The sequence below is a fragment of the Nyctereutes procyonoides genome, unplaced genomic scaffold, assembly GCF_905146905.1.
Source record: "Nyctereutes procyonoides isolate TBG_1078 unplaced genomic scaffold, NYPRO_anot_genome, whole genome shotgun sequence".
In the NCBI taxonomy this organism is placed as follows: domain Eukaryota; kingdom Metazoa; phylum Chordata; class Mammalia; order Carnivora; family Canidae; genus Nyctereutes; species Nyctereutes procyonoides.
The window spans coordinates 37,407,911-37,413,435 of record NW_026575052.1 but is presented as its reverse complement, the minus strand read 5'-3'; the positions used below and the strand labels follow the sequence as shown (position 1 = coordinate 37,413,435).

Genomic DNA, 5,525 nt, shown 5'->3' with positions numbered 1-5,525 from the left:
CCATTTGTGTGTCCATGGGCTTCATGATGAGGGCCTGAGGAGTGCAGTGGCGAGGGGGTGGGGATTGAGGGTGCATGGTTGGGAAGGACAGAGGAGAAGGTTCAGTGGTCCTCAAACTTCCATGGGCAAAGCCATGCAGGTTCTTTGGCTCTAGTTTGAGAGTTTCTGACTCGATCTGCCCCAGGCCCAGGAATCTGCATTCCTAATAGTCCTGTGACTCTGATGTAGGGGTCAGTCCATGGATGCCTGGTGACCAAACATCAGTCTAGGTAGGGGGGCAACAGAAGATGGAAGGACTTTCAGGTAGGGAGGGAATTTTGCCCGAATCATACAGGAGTTGTCATGTGGCCTTCTGAAGACCCTGCTTACCTGGGGACGAATCGTTCTCCAGGTGGCAGGTGGCATGCAAGGGACAGGGAAGGGTTCCCTAACAGGAGGCCAGTTCAGTCACCAGCACATCTCCCGGCTCTGGCCAGTACCTCTCTCTGCTCAGTGCTTCCCGGAGCAGGCAGGCCTAGATCCCGCCGCCCCCCAGATCGCATCCACCAGGCCATTCCTTTAAAATTTGTCACTCTCCTGTCTATCTCTTCCTTCTGACAGCTCGGGAGTTGTTCCCTGAGGGGGAGTGTGAAGGAAATGCTGCTACAGTGGGGCTCTGAGCCCCGGCTGCTCCAAGCCTGTGGGGGAAAAGAAGCCAGTCTGGAGGGGCCCTCTGCCCACCTCCCTAGCACCCTTCGGAACAGGCAAGGGGAGAAATGGGCCTCAGTGAAGTTGCCTGAGGCACGCGTGGCCCAAGTCAGGCTGGGGCAGCAGTGACGTGTCTGGCTTCTGAAGGCCAGTCTGCTGCTGGGGTCAGTGCGCAGACAGGAGCTGGGAGGGCAGGTTATCCTCACCCCACATCGGAACCAGGCAGGCACCCAGCTGGGGGCACCTGCTGACCCGCTGCGCTGTTTCCGCATGTTCTTCACCCCTTTGCAACACCGCAGCCAGAGCAGTGGGCATGGCATGCGGGTACACTGTTCAGCATGACAAACACCAGGGGGCCCCAGGCTAGTGCCAGGCACTGTGCTGGGTGCTGGTGTCACAAAGATGAAGGTTTTCCTGCCAGGGGGCTTGACTTTACCTGCGAGGCCCTCAGTGCCCCGCTGCCAGGAGAGAGGCTAAGCCTAGGGAGGGCCCCGGGGCTCCGTCGTCCACAGCGCGGGGACACTTGCGACGAGGTGGGCTCAGGTTTGGTTGGCGGGGTGGATGTGACGGAGGGCGACAGGGCTCAGACGGTGGCTCCCGAACGGGGGTGTGCACACCTGGGGGGCCGTGTCCCGCGTTCCTCCAGGGATGCGCATGCAGCGCGGACGCCCTCACTCCATCGGTCGTTGGAGATCTTGCCATTTGTGCCTTCCTATTTTTTGTGGAATGTTTTAAAATGAAGACATGTCAGTCCGGTAGTAAAATGTATGCAATTTCCGGAGGAAGGAAGAACGGATCCTTGGGTGGCTCAGCAGTTTAGTGCCTGCCTTTGGCCTAGAGCACGACCCTGGAGACCCAGGATCGAGTCCCACGTTGGGCTCCCTGCATGGAGCCTACTTCTCCCTCCTCCTGTGTCTCTGCCTCTCTCTCTCTGTGTGTCTATCATAAGTAAATAAATAAATCTTTAAAAAAAAAAAGGAAGGAAGAAAGGGAGGGAGGGATGTTAGAGAGGGGCGGTCAGTTGTATTTATTGTTTCAAGCGTTGGACGTGCAATTATGAGATCAATTCGTAGGCTGTTGGTTTAGAGCAATGTCAGAAGAGTGGCTGAAGTTCCAGGCCCTGGAGTCTAAGGGGAAGGACACAAGGCCATGAAGGAGCAGTGGGGGGTGGGCCACATGGAGAGAATGGGGGCTAGCAAGGCTCCAGAGTCAGTGGAATAAAGGGGACAAGGTCTCAGGGGAAGAAGGGGTGATCGGAGAGCAGGAGAAGATGGAGAGCGCGGGTGGCACAAGGTAGGCGATGTGTGGACAGGGCAGGGAAGGAAGGACGGGAGCGAGGGCCCGCGGGGTAGAGGCCTTGTCCACCTGGATATCCAGGTACCTGAATTGATGGTATATTGTACGATGGAAGCAGAATGATGGTAAGATGCTGTTAGGAGGTCTGGGAGCAGTGGTGGGCAACCCAGGGGCACCGGGAGGGAGGAGGGATTTACCTGAAAGAAAAGGAGTAGTGGTGAGCGGTGCCTGCGGACAGAGCCAGGCTGCAAAGGGAACAGGAAAGGAAAGTTCCCCCAACCCCAACAACCCACCCCAACAGGCTAAAGCTGAGGGGGTTTGCTCACCATGGAACAGAGGTTCCAGAAGGCCCTGGAAAAGTTCTGGAACGAGGGGTGCAGTGGGAGTGGGTGTCAGAGGAGAAGAGGGGAGCAGGCTGGAGGTGAGCTTGGGGAGTAGGTGGAGGTGCCTGTGCTGCTCAAGACCGACCCTGCACCCCTCCCCAGGGCGGGGGTGCTGCTTTCATGGGCTCTGTTCAGTGGGCTGTGGAGTGAACTTGGAAATCATAGCTGGCATTATTTTTGAAAAAGGAAGATACAAATGTCTTTTTTGTTCAAAAACACAGACTATGTTATCTGCGTACGGGCATGGTGACAGCCGTCACATACTTGGTCACCCGAAACCCATGACTGCAGTTTCTCTGATGCTGTTGGTGAGAAACATGCTTTGAACTTCTTGTAGCAGCTCATTGGTGGTGATAATGCACTATTTTAGGGATTAGAACATGCCACCTCCGTGCCACCTTCACACGCTCTGCCCATGCCAGGATCCTCCCCTTTTTGGGGATTTTTTGAGACAATTCCTACTCTGTTTCACACAGCAGCAGCAGCAGCATTGAGGCAGCCCTGACTACCTAATGGGGCCAGCAGTGCCCTTCTCCTCCAAAGCCACAAGCAACGTCGGAGTGGCTTTGCCTAGCATTCTCAGCTGTCAGGGGGTCCTTCTCTTGTTCTGGGCAAGGTTATTGCAGACATTTTGAATATTTTCAGAAATAATTCCTGTATCGGTTTTTAAACCTTTGTTTTGTTGCAGTTAGCGTGGCCAAAGATGGTGTACCCCAAAACCCAGCTCAGCCATGTCCTAGAAAGACACTATCTTCGGATCAGCTGTAGCAGCATCAAGTGCATCTGGAACATTTTCGTTCATTCACTCCACCTCACTTGTCCCACCAGCCTGCAGCATGGCTGTGGCATCTGAACGTTTGCCATATGTTCATTCAACTCCTTCTCTTCATACCCACTGGTAGTAACCTTTCTGGAATACATTTTTCTGTTTGTGACTCATCACCTTTCTCTTTCAAGACCATGGAGTCATCTTGGGTCTCAATGACTTCTACTTTTCTCAGGCTGAGTATCTTCAAGATTTAGGGTCAGCCCCTCTCCAAACACCTGCAAATGCATTTAAAAATGAGTCCGTTCCAGGGTACAGTTTTTCTTTTATGATACCAAATTTATTCATAATACATTATGCAGGTGTTTTGATGAGAATCCAGAAACATCTTGAGACACCATATTTCTCTGAAATGTGAGAATTTAAGACCATCGCTGTTCCAACAAGTCTTGTGTATGGAGCTTTTTATTGCATTCATTTGCATTATTTTGTTCACTTCTCAGGACTCTGTCAATTAGCAACAGCTTGATCTTGCAGATGAGAATGGAACACAGAGAAAACTCAAAGTCACACACTTGGAAGATGGTGGAGCCAGGACTAGACTCAGTGTTCTCTATACCAGATCATTATGCCTTTCAGAATCAAAGACATTTCAGACAATAACATCATTCCAAATCAGACACATGACAGGTTAGAGCTGGAAGGGACCCCTCTCTGTATCTAACTCAACCCCCACCTTCCTAGACACTTGGTAGATGTATCTAATTAGGAAAAATGCAAATTATTTGACTGTATACCTATAAATATTATCCCTGGAAAGAAAAGGAACATTTGGTAAATGTACAAAAAATATGGAAAGCATTTGCATGTTATCCTCGTGTAAGGACCATGTTAATCTTATCTGTATTGTTCCAGTTTTAGTATACATGCTGCCAAGCAATCTCCAGAATATTTTAAGATGAATATACCGCAATAGAAAATACCAAAATGTATCACACATATGGTAAAGGTCAGTATTGTTTGCTGAGACTTTCTGTTGGTTGCATATATGTGTAGATATCCTGGGTCATGATAGAAAATTCATTTCATACTGTGGATTGTGCTAACAAATGTTGGAAAGCCAGTGGTATGGTAGAGAGAGCATTGGAAAGTGGGTTCAATGACTTGACTCCAGTCGTTGCTCTGCCAACAACCACCTGTGTGAGTTTGGCCAAGGAACTTGACCCATCAGGCCTCTATTTCCTTAGTTTTAAAGTGAGCAGGTCAAAATAGATGTTTTTTTGAGATCCCTTTCTCTAAGATTGTGTCATTCTGGTGATTCTCTCATGGCATTGGTGGAACACAAAAGCCTTTCAGATGAGAAAGGTGGATGGAGGGAGGTGTCAGAGCAGCAGGGCAAACACAAGCCAGGTGCAGGCGCATGCCTTTACCCACAACAGCTGCTGCCCTGGTGCTCATTCTCACTGTTTGTCGTCATGCTGGTAGCACCCCAAGATGCTACTGCCATGAGGGTGTGAGTGATGACCATGGTTAAATCCAAGTTGGAGCCTGTGGACGGCAGTAGAGGTGAGGACTGCCAAGCACACACACCTGGTACCACTCTTGGCACTGCTAGGTGCTCAGAAGCAGTTCTCGATGACAAGCATGATAAATATTCCAAGGAGGAAGCAAAGGAAAGGCAACCTAAATAGAATAAGTTGAAACCCAGGAGCCATATTTCCTCTACAATCTATGCAGCCCTGGAGTAATAAAGATTTTCCTTAGGAAAAAAAAAAAAGGGAGGGAGCCATTTCAGGAAATATGCAATGCGATATGCTTAGTGGAATTCCTTTTCTGGTGTAGACTAGCACCTAGCTTTCTGTAAGGAACAGGGACCTGTTATCACTTTGCACTCATTTGATCGATAAGATGCAAAGTTAATTTCATGGTGGAGGAACACCCGAGAGGTTACTTGCTTTCCATTAACATAGAAGACATTTTTGACACCAGCACATAGGTGTGTGTATGGACACACAGACGCACACACGAACGCTGATAAATACATTAAATGCATTCACTATTTACTGATCCTGGGACAGCATACAGTATGACCAGAAATGAGATGTATCTGTGTGATGTGGAACATGTGGAAATGGAAGGTGTCTTTTTCCCCCTTCAGGTAGAAATATAATGCTAGAAAACACTCTGCCTTTGAAGAACAAAAGCACAAAGGTGTTCCAACAATTGAAGGTTCTAGTTTTGCACAATTGCTTATTATTCATTACACTTGGAAATAGGGCATGGAGAAGACAATTACCTCCGCCAGCCTGGATCTCTTTAGCACGCTTCGGTTTAGTGTTACCCTCTAGGTAAGCTTTAACAAGATGTGTCTGTTGGCCTGCAGAAAAAACCTG

At 49.3% G+C, this 5,525-nt stretch overlaps 1 pseudogene; it reads right to left on the bottom strand.

Moving 5' to 3' along the window:
- Positions 1-3,977: 3,977 nt before the first annotated feature.
- On the bottom strand, positions 3,978-4,072 carry LOC129514293 (U6 spliceosomal RNA; annotated as a pseudogene).
- Positions 4,073-5,525: the final 1,453 nt, after the last annotated feature.